This window comes from Bidens hawaiensis, unplaced genomic scaffold (genome assembly GCF_021521415.1).
Source record: "Bidens hawaiensis isolate Kalapana, Puna unplaced genomic scaffold, B.hawaiensis_p1.1 tig00019940_1, whole genome shotgun sequence".
Taxonomy (NCBI): Eukaryota; Viridiplantae; Streptophyta; class Magnoliopsida; order Asterales; family Asteraceae; genus Bidens; species Bidens hawaiensis.
The window spans coordinates 271,245-292,423 of record NW_027493030.1 but is presented as its reverse complement, the minus strand read 5'-3'; positions in this window follow the sequence as shown (position 1 = coordinate 292,423).

Below are 21,179 nucleotides of genomic sequence, written 5' to 3'. Positions count from 1 at the left end.
CTCTTAGTCAAGAATCAATATTCAGATTTAAGTCAAGTCATGTTATGAATTCGTGGGTGAAGAGGTATGTACCCGCCTCAACACCAATCAAGGCGGGTCAACCCACAAGATAAAGACATTATCAAGGCACAAAGCCAAAACCTAGGCGCATGGCGCATACAAAACATGCTCAGGCATCATATGCTCGCGCATCACATATGCGCGCGGCGCATCAACGCGCGGCGCATATCACATGCTCTTGCACATCACATATGCTCGCGCGTCGCATATGCGCGCGGCGCACAATCGCGCGGCGCATATCACACGCTCGTGCATATCACACCTGCGCATGAAATATCTGCGCGTGAGAATAAAAAGAAGACTTCGCGCATCCTCAGGATGGGCGCATATCACACGTGCACATAATCAACCTCGTCCTTATTCAAGTCAGGATTAGGGCGACCTTGATTGTGCACGTCAGACAATCTTCTAGAAGGCATCTTTTTAAGGAGTAAGAATATGCTGATATTGACAGCTGCCAAATGAAAGGTCGACAACTCAGCATGACACATGTGCTACCACATAATTACAACCAACGAGAAAGCGCCAGGTGTCCCAGAGGACACATGGCGCAGTGCGGTTGGAGGAGGCCAACGAGGCTGAGCCCAACCAGTGGAAACCCTAGCACTATAAATACAGCATCAACTCCACTTTGATGGGACATTCATTCACACTCAATCATTGACAGTTACAAGCAGTGATATCACATTCAATCACATTGAATTATATTCACTCACAGTCAGTTACAGAGAAAACACACAGTCACACAAATCAAGAGTATTCAGCGATCAGCAATACTCTTGAGATTCACTTACATACAACATTATTATCTTCTCAAAAAGATACTGATTCTCACGCCGGAGGGTTACCCCAAAGAGGACCCCTCTGTCCCTTTCTGAGGGGTAAGTAACGGCGCTGTTCATTTTGTAGGTGGAAGAACTCGGATCCAGAAGAACCATCGGTGAAATAGTTTAATCACATCCGAGGAAAGTAGATCTGCTACCAGTGAGTAGATCCACGTTTCTTCATTGGCGCCATCCACTGTTACAAACGGCAATCAGATCTCATCCAGATCTAAAAAATTCAATCACCATGGTTTCTGGAGTTCGTAACATTGATCAAGCTCTGGAGGATATTGAACGTGAGGGTGTTAACGACGGACAGCAGGTTCTGAGGGTTCCGCGTGATTCTACGCGTACCACCAGCAACCGTCCCTTCGTCACAACCCCTCACGGCCAGACTGAAACTCCTCCAGACGATCACACGTTACAAAATATGGCCGGCGCGAAGTTGAAAGGACCAATGGGTCCAGAAGATGAAGCAGACGATCCGAATGAATGGCTCATAAATGAGCAGCGGCGTCTGATGGATAAATACACTGAAATGATCAAACAGAAGAAGCTAGCCGACCAAACACAAAGGCAAGCGATGGAGAAGCAGCCCACAAAAAGGCCGCGCGCGCCGGAAGAAGGGCATTCTGTTCACACTGCACACACAGAGTTCAGTGATGAAGAGGTGCATAGCATGAGAAAGACAAGGGATACTCATGCAGGAGGCTCGCAGCTCCGCGCGCCTGTGAACATGGCGCCAGGAGCCAGAGCAGATCCGGATCTGCACATGCCATACAGCCCACCGGTCAGAGGGCAAGTGGACGTAACCACCCCCTACAGACCAGCCATCCTGGTAAAACACTCAAAGTTTACTGCGCGCATCGCGCAGGCTCCCATCCAGCACAAGACCAAGATGCCAAGTGGTCTGGGGAAATATGATGGCACGACAGATCCAGATGACTTTTTGCAAGGTTTCTATAACACGGGAAACCTAGAGAGCTGGACGATGCCAACATGGTGTCATATGTTTGCCCGCTGCCTCACGGGCGCAGCGCGAGTATGGTTCGAGAGCTTGCCGACAGGGCAAATTGATGGGTTCGAGGAACTGTTAGAAAAGTTCCAGGCCCACTTCGTACAGCAGCGCAGGCACACGCGCGATCCTGATGACATCATGCACTGCATCCGCAGGAATGATGAAACGATTGAAGATTACATCACTCGTTTCAATCAGGAGTCCCTGGCAATCGGGGGCATAACTGAGCAGCTCCTGCGCGTGGCCTTTATACAAGGCGCGCGCAGTGATCAGTTACGACGAGCTCTCGTAAGCAAGGATGGTATGCCCACCACGTGGGCCAAGTTAATGGAGGCATCGCGAGTTTTCGCGAGAAATGAGAAACAGATTGCCCAAGATAGGGCAAGAGAAAGAGCGCATCAGGCTGAATCACCGCGCAGCAAAGAGAAGAGGGCCAAACAGAACTCTGTATGGTCCAGGTTGCAGCCAACAAGTTTTTCTTCCGCGGAAAAACAAGCGCAACCAAGCTCACCCCAGCCCCAAAAGGATGCTCGTAAACACGGGGAGAGTGACAAGAGGGAGGGCGGCAGAGATCCTAGCAGACCTCTGCCAAGAATATGGACTCCCCTCACTAAAACACCTTCACAGGTGTTAAGTACTGAGAATGTCCAATTCAAGCCTCCCAAGCAACTACACTACAAGGGGCCGCAAAACAGTGGCAAATATTGTGAATTTCACAGGTCCCCGGGCCACAACACCGACGCATGCCATCATTTAAAGGATGCGATCGAGAAGGATGTAAAGTCTGGCAGGCTGGCTCACTTGGTAAAAAACCAAAGAATAGAAGATGAGCAACCGGAGGGAGCCTCTGCCAGCAAGAAGTACAAAAGAATCTGTGTGGCTGAGGGGGGACGACAAGGGCAGACGTCAAGAAAGAGAAGCGCGCAAATTCACGGAGATTGGCGCGAGCAGCAAGTCATCTTCCCAAGAATCAGGGGAGGCCCTTCAATAAGCAGTCCTCTCGTTATTACCACACACATTGCTCATTACGAAGTGTCAAAGGTCCTGGTGGACACTGGAAGCGAATCTGACATTATGTATGAGCAGTGTTTCAGAAAGTTAGACCCGGCAGACCAAGCTCGGCTCGAAATTGTGAACGCACCAATCTGTGGTGTCTCAAATGAAATCATACATCCCCTAGGCCAGATTCAGTTTGAATTAACTATGGGGGATGATGAGCACAAGCGAGCCGAAGTGGTCAACTTCTTGGTCTTGCCCACCACGTCATGCCACAATATGATCCTGGGTAGGGGAACGATTGCCCAATTTAATGCTGTACCATCGCCAGCGCACGGCGCATTGGGGATCCCTACACCAACAGGCGTAGCATTTGTTTACCGCGATCATTTGTGCGCAGTGACAACCACGCCGCGGGAAGGGAGAATGAAACTTCCAACGGCGGACAATGCGCCAGAGAAGTGGATTTTAAACCCAAAATTCCCCGACCAAACGGTCACAATTGGCGCTACCATTTCAGACGACACGAGATTGAGAGTGAAAAGGTTGCTCACAAAATACATGTCGGTCTTCGCGTGGCAACACTCCGATATGACTGGGGTCCCGCGAGACTTGGCGCAACACTCTCTTAACACGTTCAAGTCGGTGGAGCCAATTGCTCAGAAGAAGAGAATCATGGGGGATGAAAAGGCGAAGGCCATGAATGAGCAAGTTGAGGACTTGTTGCGCGCAAACATTATCCGCCCGATCCGATACCAGACGTGGGTAGCCAATCCTGTGATGGTAAAGAAAAGCAACGGGTCATGGAGGATGTGTATTGACTTCAAGGACCTCAACAAAGCATGTCCGAAAGACTGTTACCCACTACCAAACATCGACGCAAAGGTGGACTCCGTGGCGCCATTCAAGCTCAAATGTTTCTTGGATGCCTACAAAGGCTATCACCAGATTCAAATGGCACCACAGGATGAAGACAAGACGGCCTTCAGAACCGACAAGGGTGTTTTTTGTTACACAAAAATGCCCTTTGGTTTAAAGAACGCGGGCGCCACCTATCAGAGACTTATGGATTCTGTTTTCAATGAACAAATCGGAAGGAATCTAGAAGTCTACGTTGATGATTTAGTGATCAAGAGCAGGGAGGAGAGACAAATGCTCAACGACATCGAGGAAACTCTTCAGCGCCTAACGGAAGTTAACATGAAGCTCAACCCGAGCAAATGTACTTTCGGCGCGGAAGAGGGGAAATTTCTTGGTGTAATGGTCACTAAGGATGGTTTCAAGGTGAATCCTGAGAAGGTGGAAGCCATCCTTGACATGCCTTCACCAGCCACCATGAAAGAGGTTCAGAAGCTGAATGGTAGATTGATGTCAATCAACAGGTTCCTAGCTAACCACGCCAGCAAATCTACTCCATTCGTTAACACCTTGAGGAACTGTTTGAAGAAGAGCCAATTCAAGTGGACGCCTGAGGCTGAGCAAGCTTTCAATGAGATAAAAGAATGTCTCATAAAGCTGCCCGCGCTCACAGCTCCACTTCCTGGCGAAACCCTTACATTGTACTTGTCAGCTGGAGATCGCGCCATTGGCGCAGTATTATTGGTGGATCGCAAGGGGATCCAAACGCCAATATACTATGTGAGTCGAGTGCTCACAGACCCTGAGACGCGCTATTCCATCATGGAAAAGTTAGTTTTGTCGCTAACACACGCGTCGCGCAAACTCCATAGATACTTCAATGGTCATCCTATTGAAGTACTGACTGGTTACAACATCCAGCAAGTCTTGCGACGTCCCGCGCTCTCCGGAAGGCTGACAAAGTGGGCGCTGGAATTAGGTGAACACGCGATCACTTATAAGCCCCGTCCAGCAATAAAGGGTCAAGTTTTGGCGGATTTCATCACGGAAATCCCAGAGGGAAAGATTGAAGAAGCTCAGCGCGAGGTAGACCCTCCGCGAGCAAATGATGAAGAAGATGTTTGGAGGCTATTCACTGATGGAGCCTCCAACAGCGAAGGGTCTGGCGCAGGTCTCAAACTGGTAGACCCTGATAATCATGAATATACTTATGCTATCAGGTTGGACTTCAAGAGTACCAACAATGAGGCTGAGTATGAAGCCCTGCTGGCTGGTCTGCGCATCGCGCGCAAGTTTGGGGTTAAAAGACTAGAGGCGCATGTTGATTCTTACTTGGTAGCTGCTCAGGTCAACGGCCTATATGACGCCAAGGAGAACACAATGCCTATGTATCTAGAGCAGGCAAAAAAGCTCGTTGAGCAGTTTGACTTCTTCAGAATCATACACATCTCGCGAAGCGAAAACAAGTCCGCAGACGCGTTGAGTAAAATGGCATCAACTAATTTTGATCACTTTGGCAAAGATGTCAGGGTGGAAATAATGAGCAGCCCGTCAGTGCAAACGCAATCGGTCCTGGTAATTCATACAACTCCTTCATCCTGGATAACTCCAATAATGGAATTCCTGAAAGAGGGGAAGTTACCGGATGATCGCGCACAGGCGAGAAAGATAAGACACAAGGCGCAGAACTATGAACTACTTGATGGTACAGTGTATCGGCGCTCTTATCTTGGACCGCTCATGAAATGCCTGGATGCGGAAGAAGCAAGCTATGTGATTAGGGAGATTCATGAAGGAATCTGTGGAATTCACGCTGGTCCGCGCATGGTGGTTGCCAAGGCGATGAGCTCAGGCTACTATTGGCCAGGCATGTACTTGGATGCGCTAAAAGAAATCCAAAAATGCAAGGCATGTCAGAGCTACGCGCCAAACACCATGCGTCCAAAAAACAACTTGATTCCAGTCACCTCAGCATGGCCTTTCCACAAATGGGCCATTGATATTGTGGGGCCCCTGCCGCAAGCGCAAGGGCGTGTGAAATTTTTGGTAGTGGCGATAGACTATTTCACAAAATGGGTTGAAGCCAAGCCACTAGCAAAAATCACAGCTGAGGCGATGAAGCAATTTATCTGGAGCCACATCATTTGCCGTTTTGGCCTTCCTATGGAAATTGTGAGCGACAATGGCAAACAATTCACTGACAGGAAGATGTCAAGCTGGCTCAAAGAATTGCACATCAACCAAATCTTTACGTCCGTTTACCATCCTCAAGGGAATGGCCAAGTGGAGCGCGCGAATCAAAGTTTACTAAATGGGCTGAAGAAAAGATTGGAGGGAGAATCCCATTCTTGGGTCGAAGAGTTACCTAATGTCTTGTGGGCGCACAGGACATTAAGCAAAACTAGCAATGGCGAATCCCCGTTCAGCCTAACTTATGGGACAGAGGCTATGATCCCAGCGGAAATTGGATGCCCATCCCATAGGGTACTCATGATGAGCAAAACTGATAACGACCACGAAAGAAGGTTGGACCTTAACTTGCTTGAAGGGCGCAGAGAAGCGGCTATCATTAATGAAGCCAGATACAAGAAAAAGCTGGAAAAATATTATAATCAGCGCGTTAAAGAGTGCCACTTCAAGAAAAATGATTTTGTCCTTCGAAACAATGAAGCTAGTCGCGCAATACCCCCAGGAAAAATGTCCCCCAATTGGGAGGGACCTTATCAAATTTCAGAAGACCTGGGGAAAGGCGCGTATGCTTTAAAAGATTTGAACGGAAAAAAGATACCGCGCGCGTGGAACGCGGCACAGCTTAGAAAATGCTTCATGTAAAAAGTTCAAATTTGTAATCAAGGCTTTTAAGCCATCATTAATGATGATTCGCGCTATCTTTCAATATTTGTCGCGCTATCTTTCAATATTGGTTCTATTACCTTTGCATACATGTTTCACACTTCCTTTATTAAATTGGAACAATATGACAACATTATATTGACTTCAAAACAAAATAAAGCGAAGTAAAACATACATGCGCGAGCCTTAGCTCAAACGCGTTAACGAGTCTTAACTCTAAAACGTCAGGGCCTTAGCCCAAAATTACGAGCCTTAGCTCAAACACGTTAATGAGTCTTAACTCTAAAATCGTCAGGGCCTTAGCCCAAAACAAAGAGCCTTAGCTCAAAACACTCACATACATCCATCTTACACCCCGCGCAGCCTGATCATAAAAATCCTTAAACAAAACTAAGGCAAACTACATGCCATATCATGTTAAGGTCTCAGGTCGAGGCCGCGCGCGGAACCATAGTGGATATCTGAGTAACACAAGCTGACATGTAATGGCTAAACTCATACTTCCATACCGCGTGACACCAACGCGCGAAAAGGAATTAACGAAAAATTAGCGCGCATGTCAGCATGAGCAAGATACTGTGAGAGCCACAAACAAAATAGAACAGAGGTTAAGTGAATAATTTCCTTACAACCTTGTTCTTATTTTAACGTTCAAGCATATCTTATATCTATACAACCAAACATGAAGAGATGAATGGAAATGCGCAACATACGAAAAGGAGAGAACAAGTTTCATTTCATTGGATCGAAATTTACAAGTATCATGAGTTACAAACTACAAGTATAAAAGATAAATATACAAAATTTGATGATGGGCTTCTCAAGTCTCCACGTCGACGTCAGCCGCTTCATCATCCTCATCATCTCGCGCAGCATCTGGCGCGGTCTGCTCTTCATCTCCGAACTGACCATAGTCAAGTTCTTCCTCCTCGTTGGAGTCTTCGATCACAACGGTGTCACGAGCAGATTCTTTCGCCGCGCCAGAGCCGCTTGCAGGGGCAACATCCCCCGCGCCACCATCATCGCCACCAGCCCTCTCGCAATCATCAAGCAACTTCTTTAGTGCGCCGAGGTCGGGCTGGTCAGCAAGCGCAGCTATCTGTAAATCATTAGAAAAGTAATGAGTACAAACACTTAGAAAAGTTAGTAAAGTAAAACTCATTAAGATCAAGGTACCTGCATAAGGATGGGGATGGGAGTATTCATATACTTTTCCCCCACCGCGGCCATGTCCGCGCAGGCCGCATCGAACTTGTAAGGGTACTCGGATGGGTTCTTCCTCAACATGCCATACTCATACCCATCCGTAAACCCTTCAGCTCGGCCCACCAAACGCGCGGCGGCATTGCAGTCCATCACAAGGGCTTGAAACTCGGCGGAATATTTCATCGCCAAAGCGCAGCGAGCCATGCCCTGTGACACCAGCCATTGGCGATCCTGCGCGAGGCCAGCAACAGACGTCTCGAGGGCAGGAACCTGAGAGTTTAATAACTCAACAGTTTCCTTAACCTTTTTTAGTTCCTCCTTGTCAGACGCTGCTGCCGCCAAAATTTTTTCTTTCTCCGCCTGCGCAGCACCAAGTGCTTCCTGGCTGGACGCCGCCGTGGCCAAGGCCTCATCTCTATCGGCCTGCGCGGCCGCCAAATCCCTTTTCAGGCGCGCGACCTCGCTCTCCAACGATGATTTCTCAGTAATACTCTTGATGATAGCTTGGTCACGCGCCTCGGCCTGCTGTTCCAAGACACGCACTCTGCGCGCGTACTTGGCAACTTCGGCCTCCGCCAACTGCTGCTTCTCCCGCGCAGCCTGGAGCTCATGCCCGCGCTTGATGTATGCGGTGTTGGCACTTGCTCGGTTTTCACTGAGCTCCGCCTGGAGTTTCTCAGCTCGCGCGCGAGCATCAGACAGGTTCCAGGCGGCCACCTTAGCCTCTCGCTGGGCTTCCACAAGAGCGTCGCGTACTTTAATATAATCACGACGCAGCTCTTGGGAAGCAGCGAAAAAAGCCGACCCAGCGAAAACATGTTCGTTCAACAAGTCCGCGCGAGTGCGCTCCTCTTGATACCTCCTTTCAGTAGGAGGCACGGCATGAGCCCAGAAGTCCTCGCATACGCCCAAGGATTGAAAGGAACTTTCTTCATTAATATTCCATCTCGGGCGGTAAACGTGGTCACCTTCCTGCAAAAATGTAAGAAAAATCCTAAGTCATAAAACATACTTATAGGGAGATACGCGCAGCGGACCAACAAATCAATACATACCTGCGGGGATGAAGCAGGAATGTCTGCGCCAGCCCCACCAGAGGTCTGCGCTGCAAAAACTTGCGGCATCGCAGGGCTGGCGCGATCTCCTAAGGAGTCTTCACCTTGAACCCCCTCGTCCTCCTCGTCTTCTTCAACAGGCCTCTTCTGCTGCGACCTGGAAGGCTCCAAACCAGCCTCGCGGGGAGGGCTACGTGCAGGAGGAGGCGAAGGAGGTCTAGACGCCGCCAGTTCGGCGCGCAACACCGTCTCCTGCTCCTTGGTAATCCCAATAAGGGGAGACTCAGCACTAGCAGGAGCAGGACCAGAACCAGCGGCGCCGGCAGCTGCGCCAGGAGTATCATCAGCAACTGTTGTACCAGCTACAACTCCTATGAACAAATAAACAAGGAATGGTTTATGACTAACTCCAAAAGGGAAAATTCAGAAGACAAATGTGCAACACTTACCTTGGCGCAACTCTGTTCGCGCGTCGAACATCGCCATAAAGTTCATTCTACCCTTTTCAGAGGGTAGAACAGGGGACTTCGATGGAGTCCCCGGCGCAGCCGTAGCACCTTGTGGCGCCTGCGGCTGATCTGTTACCGACGCCGGCTCTGCAAACATTCAAATAACCAACGGTTTAATAATAACTCAATCAGATGAAGATAGGCAAAGTATACCTGTTGCAGGCGCGGCGCGGCTTATCTCTTCAGCAGCGCGAACGGAGGAGGCGACGGCACCATACCTCAAGTGGACAGGAGGTCTGCCCACTCTCACAGGCAGAGAACTTAAAGAAACCTTTGTGGTTTCCTTAGGTCTCTTCGTTTGAGCATGGGGATGAGCGACAGGGGTGTCCTCTTTCTTCTGTTTCTTACTGGCCCCTGCGCCAGATTTCCCCTTAGCTTTGCGCTTTAGTAGAGGCGCCTCCTCTTCCTCCTCCTCCTCCTCTTCCGCGAGCTCTAGCTCGTAGTTTTCAAGCGCATCTACAAAAACAAGCGACAGAACTGTTAATAAGCTTGGGTCTTCTAAAGGAATGAGCAAGAGTGCGAAGGCTTACCAGGCGCGTCACCGTCAAAGTCAAAATCCAGATCCACTGGGATGAACATGTCATCGAAGCGATCCGGGAAACCAACCTCCCCAATGCCAAGTTCGACGGAGCCGCCCTCCACATGTTCATCATAAGCGGCAAGGATGTAATCCTTGGTGACTGCGCAAAGACGAGTTAAATGATATCAGCAAAAGAAGGATGTTAGCGCAATAAAAAAAATAAAAAATAAAAAAAAAAAAAAAAAAAAAAAAAAACCTACACAACCCGTCGACTTGGATAACGGGCTCAAGCGCGCTGTCGGCCCAGAGCCTGCTCATGCCGACCCCAACCAGCGCCTCCTCGCAAATCTTCTTCGCGGGGGATGGTTCGGCGGTCAGTTTCTTAACCCATGCGCCAGTTGGGTTCTTGAGGACATCCTCATCCGCAGGCGCAGAAGTGATAGAGCGCATGGTCATACGGATGGGGATCACACCGGCCTTAATGTAAAAAAACCTCTCTGACCAGTCATGAAGGCTCTTGAATGAAACAGTGGAGCACTTCACCTTCTGACTGCGAGGAATAAAAGATATCCAATTGTCTTGGATCTTGGCCTTATAAAAATATTGAAAGCGCCGAGGAGTGGGTTCCTCGCGCTGGGATTTGCACATGAACTCAAAGTGAGTCACGCGCACGAGTCCAAACGGATGGACTTGGGATATGTGAATCCCATAGAACTTCAACAGTGCACCCACAAACCTTGTCATCGGGAGACGAAGGTTGCAGTGGCTGAAAAAGTGGCTATATAGGGATATATAGCCGGCAGGCGGGTTCGCCGCCGTTTGCCCGGACCTAGGCAACATGCAGCCAAACAGGGTGGGAAAACCCTGAGAGGTGATGAGGTTGTCGAGATCCGCCTGCTTCAATTTGCAGGGGATTTCATTCCACCTTTTGGTGGCCTTGGTCCTCCCTACCTCCTCCGATGTGGTTTCAACAACCTTCTTCCCCTTCCCCTTTTGCTTCAATGTCGACATCACCACAGATTTCACACGGCGTCTTCGAGAGGCAACGGAGGTGATTGAAGGGCTAGACGAGTATGAACTATCAGACATACAACTGTAATAGCTGATAATCGAGGATTCGAATCGATGTAAACACTCAAATCAGAATGTGAAAGCAGGAATTCGAATTTGAACAACAATAAAGATGAGCATAAAATTTCCTAAGGGCCTGCTTTTATAGGACCAGGAGAGAGAAAAGTGGCAGCTGATCGGATTCCACGCGCCCCCACTCGCAGGGGCAACCCAACGAAGGCGCGACACGTGTCCCTAACAGCTGTCTGAGGTGACAAACCGACCTGCCACGGAACAGACACGCGCCCCCACTCGCAGGTACTAACCAATGCGAGCGCGACACGTGTTCAAGACAGCTGTGAGAGGACGTGAAAGGCAACTGTAGCACCTCGAGCACACGAAACGTCTGACACGTTTATGGCGCACGTCACCACCAACCAACCACGTGTTTGGACCTTTGGTTTTCAACAAAGTGGATAGAACTTCGCGCGATGACGGAAACAACCAAGAAAACGACAAAACCCCCTATAAATGGACAATTCAGTGAGTCTAATATCTATCTTACCACGCTCGCGCGAGATAAGACACACATTAGACTGGGGGGGCTTGAAGAGGTATGTACCCGCCTCAACACCAATCAAGGCGGGTCAACCCACAAGATAAAGACATTATCAAGGCACAAAGCCAAAACCTAGGCGCATGGCGCATACAAAACATGCTCAGGCATCATATGCTCGCGCATCACATATGCGCGCGGCGCATCAACGCGCGGCGCATATCACATGCTCTTGCACATCACATATGCTCGCGCGTCGCATATGCGCGCGGCGCACAATCGCGCGGCGCATATCACACGCTCGTGCATATCACACCTGCGCATGAAATATCTGCGCGTGAGAATAAAAAGAAGACTTCGCGCATCCTCAGGATGGGCGCATATCACACGTGCACATAATCAACCTCGTCCTTATTCAAGTCAGGATTAGGGCGACCTTGATTGTGCACGTCAGACAATCTTCTAGAAGGCATCTTTTTAAGGAGTAAGAATATGCTGATATTGACAGCTGCCAAATGAAAGGTCGACAACTCAGCATGACACATGTGCTACCACATAATTACAACCAACGAGAAAGCGCCAGGTGTCCCAGAGGACACATGGCGCAGTGCGGTTGGAGGAGGCCAACGAGGCTGAGCCCAACCAGTGGAAACCCTAGCACTATAAATACAGCATCAACTCCACTTTGATGGGACATTCATTCACACTCAATCATTGACAGTTACAAGCAGTGATATCACATTCAATCACATTGAATTATATTCACTCACAGTCAGTTACAGAGAAAACACACAGTCACACAAATCAAGAGTATTCAGCGATCAGCAATACTCTTGAGATTCACTTACATACAACATTATTATCTTCTCAAAAAGATACTGATTCTCACGCCGGAGGGTTACCCCAAAGAGGACCCCTCTGTCCCTTTCTGAGGGGTAAGTAACGGCGCTGTTCATTTTGTAGGTGGAAGAACTCGGATCCAGAAGAACCATCGGTGAAATAGTTTAATCACATCCGAGGAAAGTAGATCTGCTACCAGTGAGTAGATCCACGTTTCTTCAGATTTGTTGACCACTGAAATTCTTGACACCGCTATCGAAGATGCGAAAACTAACAAGGTATATCAAACTTCACTTGTGTAATATGATTGTACAACATTGAAGATTTATCTGGTTACAGTAAATATGATTTAGCACTTGTTGACATTTGGTTCAACTACACATATATATATGACCAAGTAGGGTTTAGTAGTAAACATATTTTAATTTCCAAGACTTTGAATTATTGTGATCATTTTAAGATTTTGTAAAAGACAAATGTGTTGCTTTAGGTGATCATTAATATTAATTATTTTTGCAGAAAGTCGTTGACTCGAAAATGGATTTGATTATGACTCTAATGAGAGAAGTGGAAACGAAGGAGAAAGTTGCGGAAAAAGCAAAGCAGGAACTTGATAATTGTAGCTTGCATATTAATGCAGAGCTTGATGAACTTATATTAGCACACCAACAAGCAAAGGAAACAATTGACAAGGTTATACATTAGTTGTACTTCGCTTTATGTGGTCATATATAGGTTTGCTGATTAGGTTATTTGTATTATTATATTCGCAGCGTGCTAGAGAAGTATATGCACGAAAGGCTGATTTAGCTACTGAAATGAATGAGCTTCACTTTCGTGTATCGGGTGTGTTGAGTGAAGGAGATGGATGTCTTGTAGATATTGATCAGGTACTAGTGGAGTACTTAATTAGCACTTGTATGAGGTCGTTATGTGTTGTTTATTTAATATTTTGATTATTGTTAAAATCTTTTCTTATTTAGATGTATAAATCCCTAGAGAAAAGATTAAATGCAGCTATAACTAAAAAGGAAGCAGCAGATAAAGAAAAGTTAGAAAAAGAAGTTGCACTCGCGTATCAGAAACACCAGATAAAAATGTTGACTAAAGAATCCATTAAACTTGAACTAGAAGAAATGGAGAATTTAAAGGTGGTTATCCGATAAACAATTGCATAACTTTCTCCGTAAGAATATATATAATCCACATTATGACTTTTCGCATTTTACAGTTGCAGGAGTTCCTCATGGATCGTGGCCATGTCGTCGATATGTTACAGTACGTTGTAGTATTACTATTCGACCACAATCCTTTGCATATTTGATTAAAAGTTGATATGTAACCTTTTGTTTTACAAACTATGATCACTTGACACTTTTCAGGGAAGATTTATCTTGTAAATGTCAAGATGTCAATATGCTAAAAGTGGAGCTTGAAAATTCTCAAGATGAAAATGAAATATTGGTCACTAAAGATTATTTGAGGCCAATAATACAAAATACGATACCGAGGCAGGATTGTGAATGTTTGAAGTGTAATAATCTTTTGAAAGGAGCCAAAGGAAGAGTTGTGGGTAGCAACAAGGAGATCATAAGAACAATAAGATATGCAAGTCTCGGATAATGAACTCGAAGAACAAGGAGCAGAAGAAATGGATTAAGGGGCAAATCATAGATGCTGTTGCAGATCTTGAAGAAGAACATATGTTTTGAGTTCTAGGTACAAATCACATTATGATTCTTTAATGTTTCAAGAGAGGTGGACTAATGTTTTTCAAATATGACCAAATTTAAGTTTTGTTCATTTGTTTTAACAACCTTTTGCAGGTTAATGATGCGTACATCATGCCCAAGTTGGCGGGACACTATGTTGGTTTTGCATTTATATTTGGGAATTTTTCTTTCTTCTAACGACTCGAATTTTGAAACCAACCAAGTTCGATGAATTCATATCTAGTTTGGTTTTATAAGATTCTTGAAGCTCTTGATGAGGTACTACCTTTTTTTTGGGCCCAACTCCACCCTGGGTAGGATGTTGGGAATAAATGATAAATCTACTGAAGTTAATTCCTGATGACGAGCTACTTTTAAAATCAAGTATCAAACTTGTAAGTTGTAATGATGACACATCAATCATGTTAGGAGCAGAAAACCGAAAATATCGAACCGAAACCGAATTAACCGAAAAACCAAACCGAAAAAACCAAACCTAAGCATTAACCGACGGTTTTGTTTTTTTTTGAAAAACCAAAATTTCGGTTTCGGTTCGGTTACCCATTTAAAAAATACCGATTAACCGAACCGATCCGATTAACCGAACCGATGTATAGTCGAACCGAACCGTATTACTTCATGACCAACTAGAATATTTTAATTGTTTCGCCCAACTTTGTGGTCCATAAGTCTTTGTTTTATATTACCAAGTATGACCCATTTAGCATACAATATTATTTGACTTAATCATTTTTAACTTAATAGTATTCAGTCGTCACTCTCAATTCTCATACCCTCACCCTCTCCAAATCTTCAAACCACACAGCCACCAGCACCACCAGCCACACACCTTGCCGCATACCAGAGAGGCGGAGAGAACCAACCTTGTACGTCAGTTCCAGGTGAGTCACATGTATCCCATGTGACCGAACCTCTTGCCCATGTTTTTAATGAAATTATTAGTACTCTAACCTTCTAAGTTTGTTAGGGTGTTAGCTATAAGTCTGTTAAGATCGCATATGTATTTTGAAAGTGGTGTATGATTATTCTCGCAATAAGAAGTTAAGTACAAGTTTAATTTAACTTGGTATATATTAAAATGAATAATTTAATGATTGTTAAATATATTTATAAGCCATATGCGACAACAACCGAAACAAATTAGGAGTTTGTTGGTTCAATAGATTTTTAAGAGAAATTAGAGTTTGTGAAATGAAGCATAAAACAATTAATCGAACAAAAAAAAACAAACAAGAAAAAAAACCGAATATTACCGAACCAAAAAACGAAAAACCAAAACCGATGGTTTGTATATATGAAAAAACCGAATTTTCGGTTTCGATTTCACCTAAGAACCGAACCGAACCGTGCTCAGCCCTACACTATATACAAATACAAGTCTATCATGAAAATTAATTCATTGGGTAATCTCCAAATTCAATAACTTTCAAGAATATTTCAAGTTATGGATAAACCATAGAAATTTTATCAATAAACGAGCAATTTCCTTTTAACATCATAGTAACAAATGAAAATGGACAAATTTTTATTCCAATTACTCTCTTGTCAGCAGGACAGTTGGTCATTATGATGTACGTAGTATGTATCAAGGAAATGTAGAATACAAGTTAGAGAGATAAAACCCAAAGTGACGTGGGAGCGTCAAATTTTATTGTATTCGACCAGACCCGTGTAAAGGAGGATTAAGTTCATATTTCATTATCTTAATTTGATTATTTTTCAAAAATCAAATTCCTGGTAAATCTCAATTGTTTATCTATAAATAGCGAGTTTTCATTCATGTTACTTGGTTGTTTATGTTGACTTAAGAGTTTGTAAGCTTATAAGCTTGTCGACAAAAGCTTTTGGTTCGGTAGCTTATGAATTAATCATTCATTCTTAAGTCATTTGAGACGTTTTATCATGGATTTGGTATCACAAAATTTAATTAATTAAAAGAAAATTGGTTTTTCCCTCACAACCGCTCATTGCTTCACCAACAATGTTATAGCCTTTTCTTTTTTGTTTCTTTTTATTCCATTGATAAATCTCTCACTCCAAGTCCAATTCTTTAAAATTTTTAATTCCTTTAATAGACAAACGCCACTTATTAGCTATAATACGATTAAGTTAGACAAACCCATTAAGAAGAATATGTTGTTCATTTTAAATATCATAACCTATGTTTAATAAAATAATCCATAGTTTGATAATTTCCAAAATATAAGTAACAAAATCTTGTCATTTTCCAACACCTAATCAACACTGATCAATATGCATATAATTAATTAATGTGGCCATGCCTCATCCAACACTATTCGGACAAGGTTTTGGAATGTAGGCAGAGCTCAATTATGGGCATGTCTATCTAACAAACTAATCTCAAGGCAACCTAGCTAATACAAACAAGAGTGGTTTCGTTTGTTGATTTGTTGGTGCAAATAAAACCTTGAAGTGTGACAGATTCTAGAACTGCTATGGTAATATGCATACTTTCGATTCTTGGTGTAACTGATTAACAAAGGACATAAAACAGTAGATTTATCTAATGAAGTAATAATCTTTTCACATAAGTCTATCTTCCAACATAATATTTACATAAACATTGAACCGGTGTAATATAACCATTATCACGTTATGGTAGTTAGAAACCGGTTAAACATAAACTAACCAATCAAACATTCAAACTAACCGAAATGTTCGATGTCAGATACTATAACGTGTTAGAAATATAATAAATAATGATCATAAAGTTTAGTTTGACCTTCTAACATCAATATCATGGGAAAGTTTGAAAACGACGGCAACCAGACAGACACAAGACAATTGCATGTCACCCTATAGGCTTACCAACTTTGAACACGACGACTATGATGCAAGCAATCATCGTAACAAATGTTCATGTCATTTATATTGAGAACCATAAAATCTCTTTAGAAAGTTGATTATATATGTAATATATATGCGAGTTTGACACATGGTAAGTAGACTAGATACGTTCAAAACGATATAGAACCACACCATAGAGAGTGTGCGTGTTTGAAGTTTACACATTACACCTTTTGGCACAATTTTGCCATGTTCTAGTGTTCCTTATATGTCTAGCTAACTTTACATGCTTGGGTGTATGCTTGTAAGGCCCCGTTGCCGGTAGCCCTACTTTAGCGTCGGATTTACTCATAAACACAGTTCTTCAAATCAGAGTTTATTAAAACTTTTCGCGGAATATAAAACATCAATCATTTGTTACAAAACATTAAATCTTTTCTTTGATACCATAACACAAAACTTTATAATTAAAACATCTTTACTTCTTTCTTCAGATGCCAGCCGTTCAATCCATGCCGTGTGTCATTCTCATGCTAACTCTATAATCAGCTCACCTGCGTGCATACTAAAAGTCAGCTACGCTGAGTGAGTTCTAGTTAATCGAACGCCATACAATACATACACATACATACATATATGTAGATACATATCCATACTTCACTAGTTTCCCTTCTGTTCTACATACATACTTGCTACCATACATACATACATATCTACAATCACTAACCTCAGTCTACCGAGAGTACGTTCATAGTTCACCGTCTATACCTGTACTCAAGGTCGTGAACACGTACAAGGTTCGCAGTCCTTACCTATGTTCACCATTTATGGTACGTACAAGGATCGCGGTCCTTCCCTATACCATAGTACATCCACAACACGTTCAAGGTTCACAGTCCTTCCCTATGTTGCAACCTAATTCATAGCACGTACGAGGTTCGCAGTCATCCCCTATGCTACAAAATCAGCACGTATAAGGTTCACAGTCCTTTCCTATGCTGAAATACATCCACAACACGTACAAGGTTCGCAGTCCTTCCCTATGTTGCAACCTAATTCATAGCACGTACGAGGTTCGCAGTCCTCCCCTATGCTACAAATACAGCACGTATAAGGCTCACAGTCCTTTCCTATGCTGACGCCTATCTACATTACGTATAAGGTTCGCAGTCCTTATCTACGTTTACATATATCATCTACTTCACGTATAAGGCTCGCAGTCCTTAACTACGCCATCACCAGCCGAGTCTATGTCCGACAGAAGCTAGAGGGATTTGCCATCCTAACTTACTATGTCGAACGTAGAACTCACATGCCATTCGTGTACCTATATACACATACTTACATTATAACATAAGAACACTCTAGGCATTCTTTACCTCATTCATTTAACAACCATACCCCTTGTCGTTACGTGCAATATCCGAAGATCGTTCACGCCCCGACAAGTATTCATTTGAAATATTCATACATCTTCGATATATAATATTCGTACCTTTATTTTTTAACCTGATAGTACGCGCAATATCCGAAGATCGTTCGCGTACCGACAAACAATCATTCATATCTATAACACATATCACATATGACATACACTTATCACTTAGGATAAATGTATTAACAACACATCGAGTATGCACACAGCCCCGAAAACATAACAAGGAATGGGGCTAGAAACTCACCTGAACATGGTTACGTTCACCGTTAATCGTAATCCCTTTCTTCAGCTGTGCACGGCTGACTGTATAACAAGTACACGTATCAAACAACTATCACTACTCATATCATCTTTCCAGTCTTAACTACTACCCACAACGAACGGGGGTCCGGGGGCAGCGCCCCTGGCAGCGGGGTCTAGGGGCGGCAGCCCCTAGCAGGGTCCAAGGGGCAGAGCCCCTGGCTGGGGTCGAGCTGCCAGGTCAGCTTGGAAAAATTTTATTTCCATTAACTGTCTTAACACATTTTTCATTAGATTTTTAATTTATTTTCTAATCGAACTTGACTTTAGGCGAAGTTAACCTTAGGCGAACTTAGCTTTAGGCGAAGTTACCAGCTAGGCGAACTTAGCTTTACAGCGAAGTTGCCATCAGGCGAACTTGGCTTCAGGCGAAGTTGTCATCAGGCGAACTTGGCCTCAGGCGAAGTTACCAGTTAGGCGAACTTAACTTTACAGCGAAGTTGCCATCAGGTGAACTTGGCTTCAGGCGAAGTTGTCATCAGGCGAACTTGGCCTCAGGCGAAGTTACCAGTTAGGCGAACTTAACTTTACCGCGAAGTTGCCATCAGGCGAACTTAGCTTGAAGGCGAAGTTCATCAGGCGAACTTAGCTTGCAGGCGAAGTTCGTCACTTTGAAGGCGAAGTTGCCCAGATGAAGGCGAAGTTGCCCAGGCAGCCGCTGTTTTAGTTTCTGATCGGCATTTCGAGCGATTTTAACACCCTTGCTATGGTTCAATATCACCCACTACGCTACCCGACCATTTTTGGTCGTTCATACACTAAAAAGCTTGGATCTTTAAACTTCAAAGATCAAGAATCATACCTTTTTGGGCTTGTTTGGATCTCGTTTACTTGCTTATCACCACTAATCGCTCTCTCTCTCTCACTCGGGTCTTGCTTGTTTATGGTGTGTGTGTTTAGAATGAGTAGAGATTAGAATGGAAAGAGATGAGGTTTAGGGTTTTATGGTGGTTTAGGGGATATTTATATCCCTTAAAGCCCATGGACCTAAGGCCCATTCTCATTTAACCCATCTCAATTAATCTAACACTAGCCCGACTCATACCAACTCCTACTCTATTATTTATTTCCCGAACCCGAGTCAACTTTCCCTCTATTATTAAGTAATATTATTAATATCATTTTGGAAATTTCGGGATGTTACAATGCTCAAACATGACCATGTTGTACTATACAACCTTATACTACATGGAACCTATAATCTAGAATGACGAATGTAGACAAGCATTAGTTAGATGATGGTTTTGAGATGTACCTAATCTACACGTGGCATCACATGGCATTGTCAGATTTGTGCTAAAATGCCCAAGAATACATAGGATTTCTTCATCTCTAAGCCACAAAAACATCCACCTAAAAAACAGTCAACGAATCATTTATTTTGTTTTGATCTTAAACGACCATACCCACATCAAGTAAGTAACCAAACAAAACAATGTATGTTTCGATTCTTATTGCACAAATATCTTTACCTAACTTGTTTGAAACCTTTATTCCCTAAATACATTTACTCACCGACTATGAATGTGCAAGATTTTCATATCATTGTTTTTCTAAAACCGTGAGAATTTGTCACCATAAAATTTTAGAGCCAGTCGATATCCTATTAACCAACAGAGTATATTGCGGGTTTCGTCCTTGTGGTTTGTCCAAATCTGATGTTTTAGTCCAATAGTTTCAAATTTGGGATTTTCGTCTCCGTGATTTCATTCCACTTGTAATTACACCCGACCCCACTAACCCCAGTTAAGTCTGATCGTTGTAACCCATCAGCGTGCCCTCACGTAAGAGGCAGTTTTGTCCTTTTCCTCCCCAAATAAACCCCCTGTTTTAATTCACAAGCGACCTCACGTGAGGGGCTAGGGTGTATTGGGGGAAAAAAGGTCAAAACTACCTCTCACGTGAAGGGCGCGCTAATGGGTTTAACGACCAAACTTAACGTGATTAATGGGGTCGGGTTTAATTGCAAATGAAAAAAACTATAGAGACGAAAATCGCAAATTTAAAACTATTGGACTAAAATCGTAGATTTGGACAAACCATGGATGAAAGCCCACTCTAACCACAATACAAGGTAAAATACAGGTTACCCTAAACACGTGGCTTTCAAATTATTAATAACGTTTTAAAACGACATGAAATTGTGAACATATGTATGTTACATTAACAATCACCAAATACTAAATCCTATGATGATGACAAATGATAAAATCATAGGAAACATTCGAGTACATAACAAATTCTTCAGTTTTATCAAGTATATTCATGTTGCAATTATAAAGCTAAGGGTTAGGAGGTTGATGATGCATCATTTTCATGAAAAAGTTTGGCCAATGGACAAAGGATATCCCATAAAAGATATGGATTGGAGGGTGTGGAATGTGTAAGTATTCAATGCTTCCATAGCTAATATGATTTGTACCTTTTGTATTGAAAGTTGTAAGCTCATTTGGATTGTTCGATTTAAGGTCTATATAAGTTGCTTTAGGTGGCCTTATATATAGACATGTATGTAAGCATATGTTTATAGGATTGGAGGTCCTCTTTCAACAAAT